Genomic DNA, 25,010 nt, shown 5'->3' with positions numbered 1-25,010 from the left:
GTCTCATTGTTCCGAGGCTACTGGAGCGAGCAGGGTGCAGTTGATGCCCAGAACTGATGGTAAAGTGGAGAGAGGGAAGCGGTGACCTGACAAGAGTTGAGATGGTGGAGCCTGCAAGAGGGAAGCGGCAACCTGACCAGTCATCACTAGAAAATATCAATTGCTATTAGATTATTAACCTATTTGGGGTCAATCAGACAGAACACACTGTTCATGTTCGAAAAAACGCGAGGTGCGCAGCGCTGCTCTTTTGGTTGACTCATTGAAAAGAGCAGCGTGCAGCATGTTTTTATGTTGCTAGGTAACCTCCGAAACTGTCCTGTCAGTCAAGGCGCAAAATGCTCTCTGCCAACTGAAAACAATTCAAAAGAGGCACGTCTAACTAGGGCTGTCACGATTATGAAATTTGGCTGACGATTAATTGTCTAATAAATCATTGCGATTATGACGATTAATTGTCTGTTTTAGAGCTTAGACTTTTAATTCTCATACAGTTTTATTCAGCTTTGAAACGACCCATATTGTTCTGAATATAAAGACTATGTTCTTTTTTCTTGGAAATACATAGGAAAACATTGGGTCATCATACTTAAGGTTTAGGCTTTTACCTGTCAATAATTCAACCGCCAAATACTTGTAAATGAAGTAAATTGATCAGGAGTGAATTGATTGAAGCCACCATTAAAATGCTATCAGTCATAGAAAAGCTTCTAGTCTGTTTTTTCTCACTTGCAAGACTACAATAAAAGTTTACTTCTATGTTAATAAGACAGCTGAGAGTAGAGTACTGTTCTGCACTCTTTGATGCAACAAGTACATCAGTTGTGTTTCTGGTTCCCGGTTGATCTAACTCAGTAGTCTCCAACGTGGTGCCCGCATGAACTCTGTAAGGTACCCGCCAAACACAGGGATCAACAATAATGCTCAGGACAGTTGACGAATAAGTGACTATCGTCATAAAATTTTTATTATTAGCACGTGTTTTAAGCTTTAATTTATTCAAGTGCAAAAATATGTGAATGAAAACCTCCAGTGTACTGAAAATAATGCATCACATGTTTAAAGTTTAAAAGTATTTTATCAACAAGTAGCCCTCTAGTGTCACAGTGACTCAAGCCCAGCAGAGGGAGCCAGAGAGGACAGGAGCTCTCACAGCTCCTCTCTGATGACACTATCATCAATGGACATTGATATCACCTGTGTGTTTTATTGTGTGCCTATATTAAGCCAACATTCGTTTGGCTCAATGCTCAGTCTTGATGTTTGCTGAAGTTATAGAAACCTGTGGCTTAGTGCTCTTATTGTTTGTGTTACATTTTTTTGTCTATTTTGCATCTGGGATTTTGCCAAGGATACTAACCCGTTGGAAGGGATTATTGTGTATGCCTTTTTTTTCTTCGTTTTGGAATTGTCTTTGATGGACTTCCTGTGAACAACCCAGGATTTATGTACAGTAAAGACTATTCTTATTTTCACCTCAACTCAGTCTCTTGTGGTTTCTGCAACGTGGGTTCACGTACCTCAGCTGACTCAGGGAGGAGATCCTCGGGAATTTTTTTTAGCATATTGTTTTTATTTGAATTTTTCATGACATACAAAATTAACTCTGTCGGACACCCTCCCCCACCACATAGTACAACAATTTAACAAAAGAAAAAAAAAAAGAAAAAAAATTATAATAATAAATAAGTAAACATACACACACATATAAACATACATACATACATAAACACATAATACATATAAAACAATACAAATAGATAAGAAAAAAAAGTAATATAAATAAAATAAATCCGTGATTATATAAAGGGGAGAAACGATGGGTAATGATAATCAGGTAATGATCAGAACTTAACCACAGGTTCCAGACATCCAATTATTACAGAGAGTGCAATAGTAGCGTATTATTCTAGCTCAGTGAAGTCCAGGAAGGGCTGCCATACAGCTTCAAATCGACAGTGAGATCCAGGCTCGGTGTGACGTAAATTCTCCATTTGTATGACATTGAAGAGTTCACGTTGCCAGGCTTTAAAACATGGAGGATCTGAGGATTTCCAGTTTAAAAGTATTGATTTCTTAGCAAGAGTCATTCCAGTCATTAAGGATCTTTGCTGAGAGATTGAAAGAGTTTTTGGTGTTTCTGAGGATCCCAGAATCGCAAGGCCATGGTCCGGTTTAACCTCCTTTTGAAAAACTTACGAAAAAAAATCAATAGCAGTCCAGAAATTAAGCAGTTTGTGACAGAACCAAAACATATGTGCTAGTGAACCCTCCTCTATTTTACATTTGTCGCATATCGGAGAAACAGAGCTGTATATTTTACTAAGCCTGGTTTTAGAGTAGTGTAATCTGTGCACAACTTTAAATTGTATTAGTCTGTGTCTCGAATTTATTGAGCAATCTTGAATATTCCCAAGACTTTCAAGCCAACATTCATCAGATATTTCTTCCCCCAAATCCATGGCCCAGGCCTCTTTTATGTGCTCTGTGTTTACAGGCAGTTCAAAAACATCAACACAACGTGAAATCAAATGTCTAGAGTTTGGGTTTAACAAAAAACATTGGTCAAGTGCAGTAGCCTTAGGCTTATTAATAAATTCTTTAAAGACAGATCCGACATAGTGTCTCACTTGCAAGTACCGGAAGAAATCAGAGCCTGGAAGATTGAATGCCGATTGTAACTGACTGAAAGATGCAAATATTTCATCTATATATAGATCCGCAATACATCTCAGCCCTTTACCCCTCCAGTCAGCAAAACCTCTGTCCAACTGAGACGGCTTAAACAAGTGATTCTTAGCAATGGGTGTATGAACAGAGACATCAGGCAGTTTGAGGTATTTCCTGATTTGATTTAGTATTCTTATTGAATTTTGAGTGATCAAATTGTTCCCAGCTGATTTTAATGTGGGGGATGTTTTTGAAAAAAGTAAGACTGGGAGAGAGGAAATTGAAGACATTGTCTCCATCCTAAGCCACAGAGGATCAGTCAGAGAGAATGTTTGGCCCGGAAAGCCCCTCTGCCAGTAGGTTAGGGCCCTAACATTTGCTGCCCAATAGTAAAATTTAAACACTGGGAGGCCTAGGCCCCCCATGTGGGTGGGTTTCTGTAGGTGGGTTTTAGTTATTCGGGGAACCTTATAGGCCCAAATGAATGGCATAATGATTGAATCCAGGAGTTTAAAAAAAGATGCAGGTAGGTAGACGGGCAGGTTTTGAAACATATATAGAAACTGCGGCAAAGTAACCATTTTAATTGCATTAATTTTACCAACCATAGATAAAGGCAGGAGTTTCCATCTATCAATTTTTTCTTTCAATTTGTCAATTTTGGCTGAGAAATTCAGTTTGAGTATGCGTTTAGGGTTCTTAGGAATTACAAGACCAAGGTATGTAAAGTGATCCTCAACTATTTTGAAAGGCAAGGAGCCAATTTGCGTAGAATTGTTCTGCCTAGCTAAGGACATAAACTCAATCTTGGTCCAGTTAATGGTGTACACAGAGATTTTGCTGAAAGCATTTATATAATCGAGCAGGTAGGAAACTGATTTGGCAGGATTAGAGAGATATATTAGTAAATCATCCGCATACAAACAGACCAGTGCTTCTGTGTCTCCGACCCTTATGCCCTGTATATGCGGGTGACCTCTAATCCCTATTGCTAACGGTTCCAGTGCAATATCAAAAAGAAGAGGAGAAAGAGGGTCACCTTGTCTGACTCCCCGAGACAGCTCAAAGGGTTTGGATTTGTAGGCATTTGTCAAAATTGATGATACAGGGCTTTTATACAAGATTTTTACCCACCTGATAAAACCTCTACCTAACCCAAAGTGCTGGAGTGTTTTCAGCATATATAGCCATTCTATTTGATCAAACGCCTTCTGAGCGTCGAGCGAGATGATCGCTCCAGTGTCTTCTTTAATACGATTATTGTAGAGAATGTTAAGAAGCAGACGGACGTTACAGAAAGAAAATCGACCCGGTATGAATCCAGTTTGGTCTGGGTGTACTATTGTTGAGATGTGTTTCCCGAGTCTATTAGCTAGCATTTTTGTTATGACTTTCTGATCAAAATTCAGCAATGATATAGGCCTATAGCTGACCGGATCCGTGTCATCTTTATCTTTTTTTAGTAATACGCAGATGTTAGCCTCGTACAATGAGGAGGGTAGTCTGCTATTTTCATACGAATCATTAATCATTCTCAATAAATACGGGACTAATTTACGAGAAAAAGCCTTATAAAATTCACAACCGAAGCCATCCGGACCTGATGCTTTGCCAGATGGAAAGGATCTAATGGCATCTAAAAAATCGGTTTCAGAAAATGAGGCAGTTAACGCGTCCCATGTACTTACGTTTACCTGAGTATGATTTTGGAAAAGGTTAAGTTTGGAGAAAATTAAAGGTGGATACTTTTACTTCTACTTATATTTCTAATGAAAAAACAGTATTTGATATCGTTTACACTAAAGCCTGGCTCAGATTACAGGATTCTCGGCCAGAATTTACCCCGATTTCCCCTCCCGAGAATCTTTGAAAAAATCGGGTCCAGAACCTCGATCGGGTCCGAGATTCGGCCCAGATTATCACGTAATGTGAGGCATTCACAGATCGAATCTTACACCTCCCGATCTGCTCCGAGAGAAATCGGGGCCGCCCCGATCATATCAAACATGTTTGATATTTAGGATTTTAAATCGGGGTGATGACGTTGGTACTTTCGCAACAGCCAATGAGAGGCACATCTGCAAGGTGACTGACAGACCTTTAAAAATGTCGACCGCGAAAGCTCCTGCAAGGGTACGTTGGACAGCGGAGATGGAAGAACAACTTGTGGCAACAGCATGATTGTCTATATAATGTATCCTCCAAAACAAACCACAACCGCACAGATAAGGAAAAGAGCTGGGGAGAAGTCGCGTCGGTTTTAAATGTACCGGGTAAATTAACTGCTAACGCGCAGCTTGTAGTTTCGTTCAACAGATTGTTATTTGGCTATAGGCATACAGATAACATGCATTTATGTGTTTGTTTTTATGCTGTATCTTATAATCACATTGGCATTCATCTTTATTCTCGGCAGCAACTATTTTTTTTCTTCCGTTATTTATTAACATTAAACTTAAGCGGCTCGCCCAAACCACAGTGATAACTTCAGCCCTAGCAAAAAGCATTATAGCACCCCCTGCTCAAAATACGTTCCCGCGGCTTTGGACAGACAGACAGAGAATCATTCAGAGAGCGACAAAGAAGTTACACAACCGCTGCCAGGTGAGATCACGTGAAATTAACCTTTGTTTACTTCTGTTTCCCGGTGAGATGACGTAAGAGGCGTCCTCTGGTATGATAATCTTAATATTATCCTGTAGTTTGGGTGTCTTAGAATGTCTTTTGATGTGCAATTATGAAATAAAAAACTTCCAATCAAACTTTCTAAATTTTTATTTTTGCACTTGCTACCTTTAGGCTTATTTATAAACAACTTTACGCCCCAAAGTTTTCTTATCTGGACATTTCACATTCATAAATGCAAGTTTACAAAGGGCAAACCTATTTTTGTAGTGCTTGAAAAAGAGATTCAAATGTAGATGTGATGTCAACATCTAAAAATAGTAAACCCATTAAAACGGTTACTATTAGCTCCTTTTACAAAACTGCATATCCTATGGATATGTAAAATATGTGTCATTTAGTTGTACACTGATGAGTGTGAGCTTGTTTAAGATTTTAAATAAGAGAATCTGTTAAGATTCTCCTTATGTGTGTGCTGCAGCCAGAATTTGAAATCTGTCAGGATTTTAAAACTCCTGTAGTCTGAGCCAGGCTTTAGGAAATGCGCAGTTTTTTCGAAGGTTGCTTAACAATTTCCTTTTTACGGAGGCATCTGCGAATAAATGACTCATTTCAGTCGATTCTCATTAAAGCATTACTTTAACAATAGGCAAACCCGTCTGAATTGATTCGAGAATCATTTTGAATGATTTGTTCAGTTCGCTGAATCGCTGTATGAACTGAATCACCAGAAGCATCCTGTTGTTTGCAAGCGACGCCCCTTCAAATGCGCGCGCCCTTTTCGTCACTTTGAACGCGCACAACCTGTTCGACGCATGGACGCTGTGAGTCGCGCGCACTTGCTGAAATATCCACATGAAGAACAGAAGGAAGAAAATGCATCGACTGGCGTGATTCGCTCAATAATATATGTTCAGATGTGAGTGCTTCTGACAACACACACACGTTACACGGTTTGACAACATGAGAAAAGTCACTTTGTATTTCATACTTAACACTGCAGAGCTCAGGGGGTGCTCGAGTTTAAAGTTCACTTTTATGCATTGTGAACGCGCAACATTGCAGGGTTCATTTATTTTGATATTGGTTCATATTCTAAACTGTATGTTTACATTTCCCTTACGAAGATTAACCATGTTTTTTGTGATAAAAGTATAGTAACCATGATTGTATGGTGCATTGATTACTACTGGCAAAACCATGGTTTTACTATAGTAACCATCTTTCAACCATGGTTTTTGAAAGCCATTTTTTTTAAACCATAGTTATTTTGTGGTAACCATGTTTTTTTGGCTACTCAACCAACCTTTTTAAAAAGACCTATGACTACACACATGCTAAATATGATGTTAATTTACATTTTTATGCCACACAATGTATAGAAAGCTACATTCTTTTCAAACTTCTAAGTTGTCTGGAAGCTAAATTCTGTTGACATTGAGCAATAATGCAGGACAAATTTGCATTGAGAGAGGCACACATCTCAGTATAAACACTTTGCTGTCAATCTTTTGCATTTTAAACATAGTGAAACATACAACTTGTAATGGTGGTGCAGACGTGTGAAAGAACTGTAATTCACAAAACATCTGAAGGCTAAAAGTAGGTACTACAGTGCATCCCGTTTCGGAAAGTATTCACAGTGCTTTTTACACATTTTGTTATGTTACAGCCTTATTTAAAAAAATTCTACAACTTGATTGGAGTCCACCTGTTGTAAATTTAGTTGATTGGACATGATTTGAAAAGGTACACACATCATTTAGCCGGATCTATATATGTGTGTATATATATATATATATATATATATATATATACAGTATGTAGTACAAGTTATAAATAAAAAGCCATCGATACGAAGTCACTTAAGGCTTAACTCACCATAGGAGAGAGTGACTGACTTGTGATGCGATCGCTTTTCTCTCACACGCAATATAAGCATATAACATGATGTCTATGTAGTTTTATCAGTATTTTCAGAAGGTGATGATGACAGTGGGTTTCAGACAGTACACTGACAGCGTCATGCGATCGTTTTCTCTCCTTCATTTGCAATATAAGCATAACATTAAGATATACTTGTATTATAAATCTTTTAAATGTGCTGTTGTGGTTTTGGCCAAAAAACTCCTGGCAAACGTGTTTATGAAAGTCATGGCGACTGTTTAAAACACATTAGACACCACTTACATGCTATAAAAGTAAAAGACTCTGCGCCGAAATGATCGCTGCGCTGCTGCTTACGCGCCACTTCTGCACTGTGAGCACGCGCTGCTTGTGAATGCTCTAATCTGTTAACATGTGTGCCGAAAACACGCTGTGAAACGGCTGTAACAATGAATTGATAAGTGTTACAAATTATTAACTAGTGATGACCGATATATTGCTGTGGCCGATATATCGGCCAACATTTGGAATTTTTAAATTGTCGGCATCGGATATATTTTTACAAATGGACAATATTTTTTTGTTTGGCCACCGTATAGCACATAAGCATTTTATTCACAAAAATGCCACTAAGATGTAAAGCAGGCATTTGCCACTCAGTGTGTAATATGACAGCAGTAAAATGGGTCGTGTAAGGTGGATGAGATTTGTGAAAATTGTATAGTAACTATTAATAATATGTTTAAATTGCTATATTTTATTCATATTAAGCCATGTATAGCTGCCCACAATCAATTAATGTAATGTGATGTGTGGACCTTGTGTTAATTCTGTTACTAACTAGGCACGTTATACACAATAATTTTTCATTTACTTTCACCAATTTTCTGTATGTCTATTATTTACTTATTTTACATTTGTGTTATATCGGCCTCTTATCAGCCAATCGGCCACAGTGCTTTCTTAATATCGGCATCGGCTAATAAAAAAAAAACAGTGGTCGACCACTATTATTAACTGTAGTTAAAATTATTCACGAGACATTACAATGCACAATTAATACATTAAAACCACTTTTATAATGCATTATACATACAGTATATGCTTTAAGTAAAGTGTTCCCAAATTTCCTTCACGTTCTCATTATGGGGTATTGTTTGTTGAATTTTGAGGAAAATGTTGATTTGAATCCATTTTGAAATAAGGCTGTAACAAAAAAATGTTACATTTCTCGTCAAGAAAACCACAATAACCCAAAGGTTTAAGTACAAAATATTGAATAAAAATTCAATATAAGATTCCATAAAGAACAGGAACCAAAATATACATGAATAGATAACACAAACACAACATAATAGAATGGACCAGAACAAAACGTAAGCCGAAAAGAATATACAAAAGAAAAGGTCAAGGCCAGCTCGCCAAGAGACCCCTTCACAGGGATCCGGTGCCTCTCAAATACACCACTCCCGATCAGCATCAGGTGCATCCAATTTACCTGTAAAAGAGAACAACCACAGAACCAAAACAAGAAAACGAATAACCCGTAACTGTGTGAATACGTGAAGCGCTGTGAATACTTTCCAGATGCACTGTAACTTGACAAGTCAGTCCTAATTTTAAGATGTTTGCATGTCACAAAGTATTTTAGCACTAAAATCAGCCTCTAAATCTGTGAAAAGTTCGATGTATTTAAGTAGACTCTAAAGTCATTAAGACCTACTCACACATCACTATTTTCAGCTGTGATGATTCTAGTTTGTTTATTAAAAGATTAAACACAGAAGAGTTTTTCTCTGTTTCGCTGCAGCTGAAGAGTGTGCAAAATACAGATATGCATCAAAAGTCGTATTCGCACAGGATTAGTATTATCTGGGGACCTCTGGTCATTTGTAATAATCGCAGAGATTGTCTGTGATCTTAATCCAGTGCGAATCGGCCATGTCTGCAATTTGTAAATTAAAAATTCCCCCACAAATTACCTACCATATTTTGACGAACACTGAGGTCTTGTGATAATATTAGTCCAGTGCGAATCGGCATCTCTGCGATTTGAAATTTTGAACAAGATTTGGCGGGATCGTATCTCATTTTTTCAAGGTTTCTGTGCGCCTTTTCAGTCATCTTTCGCGAAGAATGGAAGCCGCGTTGGAGTGTTTTCACAGTATTTTGGGTGCTGGGTTATGTCGCTACATACCAGACAACAATAATATTGGCAGAGAGAAAATATTCACTGTAAAAAAACATGACAGGATCAGAAGAGCGAAACAAAAAAGAAGGAATATATGGAGATGGATGACATGCATGGCAGCATGCGGTAAGGAACATTCTTCGGTTTACATACAACTACACCTACAACGACAAGACTTTCACGTAGGGCTGTCAACGGTAACACGTTAACGCATGCAATTAATTATTTCAAATTAACGCATGAAAAATATTTAACGCAATTAACGCAGCATCCGTTTGTTTTGACATCCTTTGTCTAGCGTTACATTATGTAATCACGCTCTTATTCGTGACAGGCTTTTAAACCACTTAAGCGCGATTTGAAACAGTTGCTTTGACATGTTCAATGAAGATAGATAGCTTCTAAACTGTGGGACGCGGCAAAACGCAACGCGAGATGCAGTCTGGTGTGTACAGTAATGGGCTAAAGGCTGCCTCGGTGCATCTCTGTCAGACAGCGCATCTGTGTTAAGATCTCTTGCGTGAGTTTATGTTTAGAAAGAGGGAAGCGCCTTCACGTCATTTAAATTCGAGTAAAATCACAGAGTTCACTTATCTAGTGCGAATGCGCAACATGATCACAGACAATCTCTGCAATTATTACAAATGACCAGAGGTCCCCAGATAATACTAATCCCGTGCGAATAGGGCTAAAGATTGTAAAAAGATTTCAAGATTGTAAAAAGAAAGTCGATTCTCATGACTTCAGTGATGATGCTTCACTTCTGTCATTTCTGATTCTAAAGTTAACTTCTAAATGCAGTTGTCAGTCCTGATGTTGCAGATATAGAAACCGTTTCTAAAATAGCCATGGCTGTCGCTCCTCATGCAGTGCTGTTGCGGGCAAAACCTCTGATTAACTTGAAAAAGAGACCGTGCTGCGTGCTGAGCCTACGGTTTACAATCTTTATATCTTTTAAACTCCCTTCCCTTACAGAAAAGACACATGAAACTCACATGTGCAAAAAACATGTGAAATGTGTGTCATCCCAAGGGTTTTTACATGTTATCCTATGTATTTCACATGGGATTCACACAAAAATGTTAAACTCGCATGTGAAAAACATGTGAAATTGACAGAAAAGTAAGGGCAAGGGCTATCAGCCAGTCACTGGGGCGTAGTTTGTAAGCTTGCAGCTATCATTTGAAACATCGAGGTCAACCCTTTCTCTGAACTTCACATTTGTGTTCTATTCTTTAGGAAAAGTGTCTCTCAGCAGCTGTGTGAATAGGGTTTCACACAAGAAAACTGCTGTTTATGAGAACTCTTGGTGGTGAGATAGTGGTATGTGAATAATATGGGCCCTTATCGCTATTCAGAAGCATTCTTTTGTTGGTTTGGGTTAAGAAATGAAATCCACAGTCACAGAAGCACTTTTGCTACAATCTCGGTTTGTCATTATCCACTCAAACCCATATACTGTATGTGTCAATACCAGAGATGGGAAGTAACGAAGTACAAATACTTCGTCACTGTACTTAAGTAGATTTTTCTGGTATCAGTACTTTACTCCACTATTTATTTTTCTGACGACTTTTTACTTTCACTTCTTACATTTTTACGCAAATACCTGTACTTTCTACTTCTTACATTTTCAAACCAGGCTCGTTACTTTAGTTTTAATCTGTATTTGATGCACAATCAATATTATTTCTTGTCATTGCGTGATTTTTCAACCTAATGATAGGTCTGCCTAAAAGCCGAAGCGCTGTGTGAGGTGGCCACTAGCCAATCAAATGTAAGAAGGTGGAGGTTCCCTTTCTGTCGGTCTCTCGACGTTGTGTCGAACCGACAGATGGGGTTCGTCCCTGAGAACCAATCGCTTCCGACTACTTAGAAAAGGCCAATGAAAATTGGCAAATTAAATTTGCATGCCGGACTCCGCCCCGGACATCCGGTATAAAAGGGAGACGGCGTGCATCATTCATTCACCTTTTGTTCTTCGGAGCCTTCGCTGATGAAGTCAACTCTTCTACTTAGCAAATTCTACATTGCCGGTTCTACGACGTGGTGCAGCGGACTGTCCCTTCCTGCAGCACTTCCCCTGGGCGTCTCGGCGGTCCAGAGGTGTTCGAGTGAGATGATCACCGTCTCTTCTAAAAGAGCTAATTTCTCCAGCGGGCATGTCCCGCTGTTCTCTGGGTGCGGTGTCCTCATCGAGGAAGGGGACAAGCACGATGTCTGTGTCAGGTGTTTGGGGGTCCAACACGCTGAGGCAGCCTTCGTGGACTCATCTTGCCCGCACTGCGGGCAGATGGTCATAGAGACGTTGCGGTCACGGGTGGCTGTCTTTCTCCCGAGAACCAGCCACCACCTCGCAGCTTCCCGGGCTGTGACGAGGATGGCTAAGGCCTTCCGTTCGCCAAGGCGAGGGCGAGGGTGATATGGGGATTTCTGCGATGCGCTAATCCGTCAGCCAAGTGCTCGCGGACCGCTCGCACCCCGTCTCGCTCGCCTCATGTTCCCTAGCTGGCGGTGCCACACCGTCAGCGTCCTCCTTCACGCAGTCGGACACGATGCGTGATGATGATGAGATGTCCATCGCACATCGGAGACGAATTGCTGGCATCCGATCCCGACGACTCTCTTGCAGCTCCCCCCAAGGGGGGGCGAGCTCAGGAGGAAGGCGGATGTCGAGATGTCGGCCATGCTTTCCCGGGCCGCCGTGTGCATTGGGTTAGAGTGCACTCCGGAGCCTCTCCCCCAGCGCTCACGGTTGGACACTGGTTCTTGGGCTCTGAGCGCGACTCCAAGCCGCGCCCAACCCACGGTTCCATTCTTCCCGGAAGTGCATGAGGAACTGACGAAGACGTGGAACGCCCCTTTCTCGGCACGTACACGTCAAACCGGTTCCGTCGCTCTCTCTTCCCTCGATGGTGGGGCAGCTAAGGGTTACGTCGACGTGCCCAGGTGGAACGTGCAGTCGCGGTGCACCTGTGCCCGCAAAGGCGGCGTCCACCTGGAGAGGTCGACCGAAACTCCCTGTCCAAGGCGTGTAGGACTTCGGCATCGCTGGTGTCGAAGGCCTACACTGCTGCGGGCCAAGCTGCCTCCTCTCTCCACGCCATGGCCATCCTGCAGGTCCCACGGGGCCTAGCGCCCACTTTTTCACAAAAAAGTTTCCTATCTCCCTGGGTGTTCTTCACAGCCGCTCTCACCCTCTGTCAGACGGTGTTCGGCCACTCGACGTTGCGTCTTGGCGAGGCGCAACATCGAATGTATTTTGCAGCCCTCAGCACTCTCAATCGACGGTGGGGGACCTGCATCGCCAGGCAAGCAAACCAGCAGAGCCAGTCTTCTTCCCGGGGGTCCCCGGCGAGAGACCCGCACTGCCAGCCAACGAACCACCCCCCGGGGGGTCGATGAAGCAGATCGTTCCCTTAGTCCCCCTGTCACGGTCCCTGGGAGCTTGGCTCGAGCTTCCCACACCTCACGGTGGCTGAGAAGGACGATCCGTCTCGGCTACGCGATCCAGGTCGCCAGAAACCCGCCCAAGTTTCGGGCATCCTCGCACCTTGGTCAGAGGCCGGGATGCTCCCGTACTACGGGGCGAGGTCGCCACCTTCTGGCGAAGGTGCATCGAGTCCGTCCCCTTAGCCGAGATGTCCAAAGGGTTTTACAGCCCTTACTTCATCGTCCCCAAAAAAGGCGGGGGGGGGTGCCCCCATCCTGATCTGCGTACCCTGAACAGACACCTGCACAAGCTGCCGTTCAGGATGCTCACGCAGAAGCGCATCCTGGCATCTGTCAGATGTCAGGATTGGTTCATGGCAATCGACCTGAAGGACGCTTACTTTCATGTCTCGATTCTCCCTCGTCATCGCCCGTTCCTACGGTTCGCTTTCGAGGGTCGGGCATATTCAGTACAGAGTCCTCCCCTTCGGTCTGTCTCTGTCTCCACGAGTCTTTACGAAGATCGTGGAGGCCGCCCTCTCTCCCCTCAGGGAGAGAGGTGTGCGGGTACTCAACTATCTCGACGACTGGCTTATCTTGGCCACTCGCGAGATCTGTTGTGTGCACACAGGGACCTGGTGCTCCGGCACCTAGATCGATTGGGACTACAGGTCAACCGAGAGAAGAGCAAGCTCTCCCCCGTGCAGAGCATCCTCTATCTTGGTATGGAACTCAACTCTGTCACCATGACAGCGCGACTGTCCGCAGTACGCGCCCAGTCGGTGTTGAACTGCCTGGATCATTTCACGCAGTCGCGGTTCCCCTGAAACTATTTCAGAGGCTCCTGGGACACATGGCATCCTCGGCGGCGGTGATACCCCTCGGGTTGATGCACATGAGGCCGCTTCAACACTGGCTCAGAGTCGAGTTCCCTGGGAGCGTGGCACACCGGCAGCAGGCAGATGGTGATTACGCCTCGCTGCCGACGCACCCTAACCCCGTGGTCTTCCATGCCTTCCTTCGGGCAGGGGTACCCCTAGGGCAGGTTACGAGGCATGTCGTGGTGACAACGACGCCTCCCTGCAGGGTTGGGGTGCAGTGTGCAACGGGCACGCAGTGTCGGGGCTTTGGACGGGCCCCCGCCTGCGCTGGCATATCAATTGCCTAGAGTTGTGGGCTGTGCTACTTGCACTGAAGAGGCTGCGCCTCTCGTGCAGGGCAAGCACGTGCTGGTCCGGTCGGACAGCACTACTGCAGTAGCGTATATCAATCGTCAGGGTGGCGTTCGCTCACTGCAGTTAACACGACTGCCCGACGCCTCCTCCGGTGGAGTCAGCAGGTGATCCGCTCCCTGCGTGCCACGTATATCCCAGGCGACCTGAACCAGACAGCCGACGCGCTCTCTCGTCAGTCTACGCCTCGCGGAGAGTGGCGACTCCACCCCCGCGCAGTCCAGCTCATTTGGGTGCAGTTCGGGCAGGCCCAGGTAGACCTGTTTGCCTCCCTCGAAACCACCCATTGCCCGCTTTGGTACTCTCTGACCGAGGGACCCCTCGGCACGGATGCCCTAGCGCACAGCTGGCCGCGGGACAAGCGGAAGTACGCCTTCCCCCCAGTGAGCCTCATTGCACAGACCCTGTGCAAGGTCAGGGAAGAGGAGCAGCAAGTGTTACTCGTTGCGCCACACTGGCCCAACCGGACTTGGTTCTCGGAGCTAATGCTCTTGACGACAGCTCCCCCCTGGCCGATTCCCCTGACGAAGGACCTGCTTTCCCAGGGGAAGGGCAGTTATGGCATCCCAGGCCAGACCTCTGGAACCTCCATGTCTGGCCCCTGGACGGGACGAGGAGATCCTGAGTGGTCTGCCCCCGGCGGTGGTAGCTACCATTTCTCAGGCTAGGGCACCTGCCACTAGGCGACTGTACGCCTACAAGTGGCGCCTCTTCTCGACCTGGTGTGCTTCTCGAGGAGAAGACCCACGGAGTTGTGCGATCGGGTCCGTGCTGTCCTTCCTACAAGAGAGACTCGAGACTAACCTCTCCCCCTCCACACTGAAAGTGTATGTAGCCGCCATTGCTGCTCATCACAACTCAGTTGCTGGAAAGTCTCTAGGCAGCACGACCTGGTCATTAGATTCCTAAGGGGTGCGAGGAGGCGTAACCCGCCTCGTCCGCCTCCATACCCTCTTGGGACCTGGATGTAGCCCTGCAGGTCTCACCAGGCCCCCCTTCGAGCCCCTAGGGGATGCCTCTCTTCCTCATCTTACGATGAAGACGGTTCTCCTTTTGGCGCTCGCCTCCATCAAGAGGGTAGGGGATCTACAGGCTTTCTCCGTGTCCCCTGACTGCCTAGAATTCGGACCCAGGGATTCTCACGTTATCCTGAGACCTTGGCCCGGCTACGTGCCCAAGGTTCCCACCGCTCCCTTTCGGGACCAGGTGGTGAACTTACAGGCGCTCCCCACTGGGGAGGAAGACCCAACCCCGTCCGTGTTGTGTCCAGTACCGCGCTGCGCCTCTACTTAGACCGCACACAGAGCTTCAGGAGCTCGGATCAGCTCTTTGTCTGTTTCGGAGGTCAGCAACAGGGGAGAGCTGTCTCCAAGCAGAGGTTGGCCCACTGGATTGTGGACGTGTCAAGGCAGCTTTACCAATCCCTAAATCCCCGTGCCCCCTAGGAGTGAGGGCCCACTCCACCCGGGGTGTTGCCTCCTCTTGGGCTTGGCACGGGGGGCCTCTCTCGCAGACATTTGCAGAGCTGCGGGTGGGCTACACCCAACACCTTTGCAAGGTTTACAACCTCCGCGTAGAGCCGGTGTCGCCCCGTCCTGCATGGCCACATGTTGGACCGGCAACTGGTAGGGTTTACGCCTGTTCGGTTCTTTTCCCCCTCTCTCGAGTGGGTCAGTATACCGTTCAGCCTCCATTCTTTCCCCACTGGGCGAAGAACAGGCACTCCATCCATCACTAAGCAAGCACCCCTGGGGCGGGCTGGGCAGAGCAGCCCTGCCCCTTAGGCCGGGTATCCCGAGTTATTCGCAACATAGCTCTAACCGGACCTAGTGCTACCAGACGTTGCAACTCCCCAGTAGGCGGTTCCGTCTGATGTATCCTCATGCTGGTTCCCACCTTGGTAACCCATGACCTCCCCGGGTGGAACTCCACCTCGCGGTTTTCTCTTCAGCCGCACTTTCTTCCCATGAGTTCTTCCCCATCGGTGAGACCATGTTGGTATCTCCACTATTCTCCTCCCTGCGGTAGGAAGTGGTCTCTGTAGCGCATCCCCCACTTGAGGAAGTAGCGCTTACCCAGTGCCTTACGGTTCCGGGCGGCTTCTCGCTGTTAGAGAAACAAGGCCGCCGCCTGTGAGGCCGAAGGTAGGGGCCTTCCCACCTTTCAAGAAAGCTCTGGGACCCCCTACCTACCCACTGGTAGGTTACAATTTCGCGGTAGCGTTCACGGCTGACACGCCCAGGCCAGTCACCATCGCTTCGTTGAGATTGTGACAGGGCACAGTGTTATGGCGTTTTCCATTGGAGACAGAGACCGATTTGTAACCTCAGACGTTTGTAACCTCAGTTCCCTGATGGAGGGAACGAGACTTTGTGTCCTCTTGCCACAACACGTGCTGTCCTCTGCAGCAGTCGTGAGAGGTCTCAGGCTCCTCAGAACTAAGGTGAATGAATGATGCACGCCGTCTCCCTTTTTATACCCGGATGTCCGGGGCGGAGTCCGGCATGCAAATTTCAATTGCAAATTTTCATTGGCCTTTTCTAAGTAGTCGGAAGCGATTGGTTCTCAGGGACGAACCCCATCTGTCGGTTCGACACAACGTCTCGTTCCCTCCATCAGGGAACCGAGGTTACAAACGTAACCGAGGCGTTACTGTTTACAGAGCAAAGCGGTGACCAATCAAATCAAAGAAGACGGAGTAACTGTACTCAGATCTCGAGCGTGATATTCTGCATCATGTGGTGACTTGTGAATGGTAGGGTTTTTTAGCGCGAAAGGACCAGATTATAAATATGTAATTTAGCTATTTAGCTATTCGCATGTTCTACAAACATATACCTCACGAAAGATGTACTGTAGTTCTGTCAGAAGTTAAGGCAGCTCGTTAAGTTAAGCGCATTATTGTTGCTGTTGTTCATTAGTATGTATGAATTGCATGTTTTTTGCTATCGTGGTGTGTGCGTTAAGTTCATGAACGAGTGAAAAATACCTGCTCATTGCGTTGCTTTCGATGAACTAATTATAGTGGGCACTTTTGCACAAAAATGAGCTAATTTCCTGATTGCCATTTGAAGTGGTTTCTGGACATATCCTATTAGTCTTATTTTCTAATTTTCTTAATGCGTTTGCCTTGTTTGATCTGTTTGATCTATTTTCCTGATTTTTATTATATAAGGAAATAAAAAACGATCCTTATCAAAGTTGATTGACATTGCAATAAAATACTATCACATTATTTTGGAAGTTAAAATTTTGGGCTGGTTTTTGTTGGAGTGAGTAGGTTTTAGTGAGCCTTTGGGCTGGAAATCATCCACCTAATCTAGCAACACTGACATCAGTTTTAATGTTGAACGAGTGTAACGTACAATGTAAGAGGCTAAACATTTAATATTTTAAAGCGAGGCATAATTTCAAGAAATGTGTTTAACCAATCGAGAAAAACAGTAATGGTTACCAAGTAAATTGACTTGCCTAATTAATTATCTCTTTATTTCTCAGTTTTCTCTTTTTGACAAGATCTCCCAAGTGTCTACAACCTTTGTATAATGATATGTCCATGAATGGTCTGTGCTTAAAATTTAAAGGGACAGTTAATCTAAAATTGAAAGCAGTGAAATTCTGTTATAAAATGTTTTGACAATCACAGTACCAAACAGTCATTTCCTGGCTATTACGCATCGCAGACATAGGCTAGTAGTCTAAGAAGCTGCCACGGACCAAGGCGGAAGGCAACACAAAGAATAGCTAAAATTATGGTTGAGAACTTGAGACAAAGGGAATTCTGTCACAATTATTATCAATACGCTTGTCCTTTACACTCTTATCTTACATCATAATTGTATTATAAATTTGTGTTTTTTTCCACTACCTAGGTAGTGGCAAATAGATTTATTCCATCAGTCTTTTTTATGCTTGTGTTCTACATAATGGTAGTTCAGTTGTGAGGTACGAGCGTGACTCTAAAACAGGTAGTAGTATTGGCTACTTTTTACTTAAGTACATTTTAGAGCCCATACTTTATACTTTTACTTGAGTAAACAAGTTTAGTCAGTACTTCAACTTTTACTTGAGTACTTTTAAACATGAGTATCTGTACTTCTACTTAAGTAAAGGATGTGTGTACTTTTGCCATCTCTGGTCAATACACAAAGTTTGTCTCTAAGAGTGGTGAAGTGGTGCCTGGAGAAGTGGGTGTACTCTTTATTTTTGCCCCATTTTGTTTTGAAGCGGCCCATTAAAGGATGATTGTCCTGTGCTATAAACAGAGACGTAAGATTAGTTCACTCCACTAGTGTTTGCACATTGTCACTTAACTTCTGCTGTTTGACTTCTCTTAAGGAGTGTTATGCTAACTGTGGTGTTATTCCGGGAGGTTTTTCATTTACTAAGAAAGGAGAGTACTGTTTTAAAAAAGGCAAAATGAACAGCAACAGGGATTGAAGTTTATTAAGGAATCATCTTATTTTATAAGTCCTATGGCACGGGTCTTCAACTACTTTTCTTTGAGGGCCAGACTCCAAAAGTATAAATAGGATGCGGGCCAGTTTTTTTTACCATATCCTCATTTCTTCTGTTATTTTGTATTTCTGTTATTTATTTAGTTTTGGTCCTTTTATACTGTTTTTGTTGCTGTTACTTATAGGCCATATATTAAAACATGCACACAAATATTGCATCCAGTATTTGTGCCTTTTCATGAAATTAAATTAAAAGGGAAATTGTCTTTTTAATTGTATTTTATATTCATTAATGCATTACTTTACCCAAAAATTGCTACTAATTTACTCACCCACAGTCCTCCAGTACATCGAGATGTGGGTGGCATTGTTTTTTCAAGAAGATATTTATGAAGATATTTGGTTGAATTAATTAAAGTTAAATCAATAAAAGTAAAAAACGCAAATACATTCAACACAAAAGTAATCCCTGACCCTTGTGACGTTAAATTAGCATCTTATAAAGCGAGTCAATTGATCTGGGCAAGAAACTGAACGCTATTATCACATCTTCGGGTGAATTCCCATCGCATTCATGCGCCCCACGCACTTATAGGGCAGAGACTTTGTATAGTGCGAGTTCTGGGGGAGATGAACAGCTGTTTTTCATAAATATAGCCGTTATACATAATGAATGCAGTAATAAAAACAACACCGTTTTCCCTTATCTGAGACAACCGTTCACGTGGTGTACCCTTCCTACAGTTAGCCTACTTTCAAGGGCACAAAACGCGTTTTAGAACACGACCTATCGCGTGCGCAAACCGATTGCCTCTGGCTGTGCAATGCATTGCTGATTATAACGTTGTAAATAACATTAAGTTTCTTGGACTGACCGATCAAATCGCTTTATAAGACGTAAATCATTATGAGCCGCGGGAATTACTTTCGTTTTGAATGTAGCAGTGTTTTGGTCTTTTAAAGATGTGGCGTCTCAGGAGGACGTGCATTTAAAGCACACCGTTTTTAAAGTCTCTCCACTTATTTGAAATGTTAAGGCGGGCCAGGTAAAGATGATTGACGGGCCGCATTTGGCCCGTGGGCCGCCAGTTGACTAGCCCTGTCCTATGGTATGCACATTATAAATCTTTCAATTAGCCAAGGAAAGGCTCCTGATGAGTTAAAACAGGCAAAAAGTATTCCTCTTTTTAAGAAAGGTAGTAGGTTTGAGTGTTAAAATGATAGGCATGTGTCAATCTGGAGTGCTTTTTCTAAAGTCTTTGAAAAGATCAAATTATCATGGTATGGAGACAGACCCCAAACGCAGACAGCGAAAACTTGGGGTTTATTTGAAATAAACAAGAAGAAAAAAATCACGAGGGGGTAAAACAACAGAACTAGGGAAACAGAGCAAAAAACAACTTGACTTGAATAAACTAGACTCGATAAGACTAAGCTTTTAAAAGAATTGCGAAGTTGCACAATGCAAAACAGCAACACGAACTGGGAGAGGAAAGCAAACACAAGGGCATGAAACAATGACAAGATAATAATGCGGAAACAAGGGGGCGGGGTCAGGAGACGAGATAGGAGAGCACATGGCACACCAAAACAAACAATGGCAACGTGCTTCCACACAAAACATGGTACTGTCAGGATTCTCACACAACACTAGAAAGAGCATGGACAAGTTTGGCAGGATCCTGACACATACAGTATTTGGACAGATTTAGAATTATATTTCTAAATGTAATGTATTGTATGAATTTCAGTCTGGTTTTAGGAGGATGCACTCCACTGAGACAATAATTTTGTATAAAACAGATTTTATAAGAAAAGAAGTGGATAAGGCAAATTAATTGGAATGGTAATGTTAGATTTGCAAAAGGCATTTGACACAGCTGACCTCAAGATTCTGCTTTTTAAAATGAAAGCTATGGGTTTCAGTGGTGTTAGGCTTGTGAATGGATCACGTACCTACCCAGGGCTGTGTGTCACACATGCTACGAAATAATCGGTCTGTGCTTAGAATAAATGTAATAGTGTAGCAGTTTGGCAGGTGCATTAGACAGAGCCGCTTGTTTGTGTGAAATGTGTTTGTCCTTGTGCTTGTTTGTGTGTGAGGTTAACTAATGGCACACCACATTTATTTTCGTTTTTGTTACGGTTTTGCAATTAAAACTTGTTTTTCCGACTGCATCTAGAGCCCTATGATCTGCGCGATGTGGGAAAACATGGAAGGAATCACGATGAAAGCGCAATTCTATTAACGTTATTTAAATATGTCCTCTGCATGTTCTGAGTGTATATGAGTGAATGAGCTGCACACTTTAACATGTTACAAGCGCAGTGTTTCCCATAGGATTTTGACAGACTTGTGGCGCTGGTGATGTCACTAAATAATTAGCATATTTATGACGTCATCACGTCGTGTTAGTGTTAGCACTTTTTTGACAAGAGAAAGTTGACAAAAGCGCTTTTTTAGTAAAAAAAAAAAACGCTCGCATCATTTGGTTACAAATAGCAGCCGAAGGAATGACTTCGCACACGAAGGCAGCCCAGAGAAACATATGCAGCGTAACGGAAGTCTATTTGAACAGAGAGTGTCTTTGCAATAACTAATCACATATTTAAAAACTACAATACTAATTTCTCGATAGAAATGCAATCAGAAGTTGTTGAAAGTGAAAATTAAACTTACATTTATACAAAACTATCCTCCAATGGGCGTTTTGGCTGCCATTTTATTTTTTCGAGCTTGATAATCTCGACCAATCACGTTCCTTGTATGTTGTTATGGAAATGACAGGTCTCTGTCATTGGTTTGCTGTGAAAAAGGAGCTTGACGTAGGGCGTTTTTTTTTTTTTCAGAAAAGTTGAACTTTTTTCAACCTCAAAAGATGTTCTGAGCTGCAGAAAAAGACGCCGGCGCTGGCGTTTAAAAAAACGCTCGGGACGTTTTTCGAAAACACGGTTCAGTGTTTCCCCTACCATTATCTTAGGGGGGCGCCCCGCCTCTCCAACGGCACCTCCCACCCCCCTTGAAGGTCAAGTTAATTAAATTTTTTATGTAGTGTTAGATCACAAGAGAAGCCATTTAAGGGTACCTTTCCTATATAACACCTTGTTCTCGTACTAAACAAACTAAATAGCATTATGTTGTTAATCTTATTTTTCATTTCTGTTTCTACGTGATCGTGCCTTTACAATTCTCCTCTGCTCTCTGTATCGAGTTCCGACCCGAAGTGCAGACACGTGCGCGCACATACACAGGTAAGCACACTTTCACCAGTGGACAGAGAGCGCATGTGGGAAAATATGTCGCGTCAACCACCTGAAAAGCAGATTAAAAAATTGCGTAAATACGCAGGGCTCTAGACTAACTTTTTGCACTGGTTGCACTGGTGCGCCTAACTTTTTTTCTAGGTTAGGTGTTAGGTGCACCCAAATTTTCGACCGCATCGCATTTAACACCGCAGTTTTACCAGTTCACTTTTTTTTAAATCGCTGTCCATATAGGCAAAATTGACTTGTAAATGATTAACTAACAATATGGTCAACATAAAGTTCTTTATTTGAAGCACAATTCTACAAGAAAGGTCACTTACTGAAAAAGTGTTGGTGCTTAAAGTGCTTCACTGAACTGAAACTTAAAACATCTCAAGATAAATGGACCAGGGCTTGACATAACCTGGGAGGTTGATGGCTCCGTGTCAGAGCATTGCTTATGATTTTCAGACCGATCAGGCCTTAACTTAACATTATTCACGAAAAAGTTGTCAATCGTTCTTTTCATCTTCTCTCATCATCCGCGGCTACATCCACTCTGTTTAACTGACGGGCCTATAGGCTCCTCCCCTCTCTGTCTGACTGCAGCACACGCATTTTCACACGTACACACCAGAGGTTGCGCTAGACTTTTTTATTGTCCGTCATTTTGACTGACAGGCTCGTAAAAAATCCGTCATAATCTATTATTACCCGTCACTATGGTGCAAGGTGGCGTTAGGTGGTAATTAGTATGTTCGTGACGTCATCACACTGTACTTGCGTCTCGGAACTTGTTGTATTTTAATACAACTGAATGCCCAATAAAGCCGTTGTTGTTTATATTCATCTATATATTTAATGTTTTAATGTTTATGTTCATATGTGATTCGATCTGGGAAAACCCAACACATGGTGCAAATTTATATATTACAGTTTTTGATACCATATTCAAGCCCTTTCCAAATCAGTTTTTATTTTGCTCATACCTTGTGTATGTAACAAAAGTTATGGCTGAGGTTGGCTGAAGCGCTATGATTTTCAGGAACGGAATTTGGAGGAAAACTGGTTTAAAGTTAAGTAATGAAAATAAAAGCACAACAGTCCAGTATCACAAGTAAAAGTCACTTTACAGTGGTAAAACACTTACTCTAATAACAATTTAATAAACATTTCCTAGTGTTGAAGTCTATAAAAATACTGTACAAAACCGTTTGAATAAAACGAAAGTAAGGAAAATGGTGCAGGGCACACTTAAAGAACGAGAGCTCTGCCGTTATCACTACACAAGGAAACTAGCAAACATTACGGACAACAACTAATAAGCAGTGAAGCAAGTTTTACCTTGTTTATCATGTGCATAGTGTCTGGACTTTTGATCATCCCTCGTATGTTTTGCGATCGGATAACTCCCGGTGCTGCAGATGGGGAGCTCTGTCATCTCACGGAAACATTGTATAAAAAACTTTGCATGCCGTAGTTTACACAGGACGGGCAGGAAATGTGCATTGATACTCCTTCATTCTTCATGTTATGTGGTTTACTTTGATAGGTGAACGGTCGGGTCCCAGCGCAACATCCTACGGGTTTTCCCAGATCGCATCACATATGTCCAGTCAGTAACAATGACAGGTGAAAACACGCACGTCCCTCCGCGAGCATATCACGCTCTAATGAAGGGAAACAGGGAGAGAAATTGCCCTCATTGTAATCCGTCAAAATGACGGACGGACGGCCTTCAGATTTTTCCGTCACTGGTAAAAAAATCTGTCAATGACAGAGAATTTTCGGTTAACGCGACCTCTGGTACACACACGTACAGGAAAATCGGGACCACAGCCAATCAGAGGGGGGTCCGCCCTTCACTATCTCTGATTGGTTTAGACCACGATATGGGCCTAATGTGTGTCTGTTGTTGAATCACAGGAAGACTTTCAGAGTCGCGGAGTCTTTTTTTCTCCCTCGAACGGCTGGTCGCACAGGTGCGACCTCAGATTTTTTTTAGTCGCACCATTGAGAAATAAGGTCGCACTCTAGAGCCCTGATACGCATGCCCTGCCCCTGACAAGCAACAGTCCAGTTACCACCGGATGACAGGTCTTCACCCAGCTTATCCGGACCGCAAGACATGACAGACTATTTCTGTGGTTTAAATTGAGCAGCGCGTCTACATAACGGAGTTGTACATATCACGCGCACTCAGGGACATTTATGTTGATTATATTTTGCCTCTATATCCTCCAATATCTTAATTTAGCGCGAAACGCGCTTCATTTTAACCCTTTCCGCTCCGTGAGTGCTTCTTCTCCCGCCAAAGACACGTCGCATATAAAGACCTGCAGACACCAAGAGCAGGTAAACGAAAATGCAGCAGTAATTAAGTATTTTTAGCTGTCAGTAGGGATGTAACGATTCACTCAGCTCACGCTGCGATGCGATTCACGTTTCTGATCTCACGATGCGATTTATTCACGATTTACTCACGATTTACTAACAAAATGAGTTGAAACCAATTAGAAATGAACAACTTCCCTTGCATTATTTCTTAAATGCTTCACGTTTCTTTGTATAATATTTTTTTTTATTTCAAATAACAAAACTAAACTGCAATTTTAAAACAAATTAATAATAGAAAAAATATCTTTAATATAAACAAACTAATACTCTGTGCTTTTCTTGGATTTTTTTGCTTTTAAGAAATATCAGCATGTCCACGTTTAGGTTTGCAGTGAACATGGTGACCCCTGCTGTTAAAAAAAAAAACACTTCAACCGATTTGAATCGTCACACATTATAATCGATTTTCAACTGGCTCATGGTGAATCGTTACATCCCTAGCTGTCAGTCAGTTTACTGTTTGCTATACAGGTTTGTGACAGATTATAAAACATAACGTCTTGTATCTACATATAGCATTTATTGTCATGATTCTGCCGCATCTTGTCATGTTTCTGTTTGTCTAGTGGCGGGATCATGGCAGAACCCCATGTTTCATGTGGAGAGAGGCATTTTGGCACTGATGGCCTTCCATACTCTCTGGTCTCGTCTTTGTCCCCGCCCTCTCGTTTCCTCATTATTGATTGTTAATGATTTCATGCTCCGCACCGGTCCCCTCTTGATTTAGTTCCCTATTTAATGCCCTTGTGTCTTCTGTCCTGTGCTGGTTCATTGTCATTTGATTCATGTGGGCGAGTCCTTGTCTTGTTAGTGTAGTCTAGTCTTTTGTAAAAATATGGTGAATGTTATTTTTAGTCTTGTTAGGTGTAGTTA

The 25,010-nt window shown here is 43.0% G+C and overlaps 1 protein-coding gene across 2 annotated transcripts in view; it reads left to right on the top strand.

The window, feature by feature from the left end:
• Positions 1–6,116: 6,116 nt before the first annotated feature.
• LOC130570553 (solute carrier family 22 member 4-like) overlaps positions 6,117–25,010 on the top strand; it is a 91,453-nt gene continuing 72,559 nt past the window's right edge. Inside the window, exon 1 of one of the 2 annotated variants that reach the window (XM_057360906.1) lies at positions 6,117–6,214. The gene's annotated coding sequence lies outside the window, so the exon portion shown is untranslated. The remainder of the gene's footprint in view (positions 6,215–25,010) is intronic. The other variant, XM_057360907.1, reaches the window with a different exon arrangement.

The sequence above is a fragment of the Triplophysa rosa genome, linkage group LG19, assembly GCF_024868665.1.
Source record: "Triplophysa rosa linkage group LG19, Trosa_1v2, whole genome shotgun sequence".
Classification (NCBI taxonomy): Eukaryota; Metazoa; Chordata; class Actinopteri; order Cypriniformes; family Nemacheilidae; genus Triplophysa; species Triplophysa rosa.
This window is presented reverse-complemented; position numbering and strand designations above follow the sequence as displayed.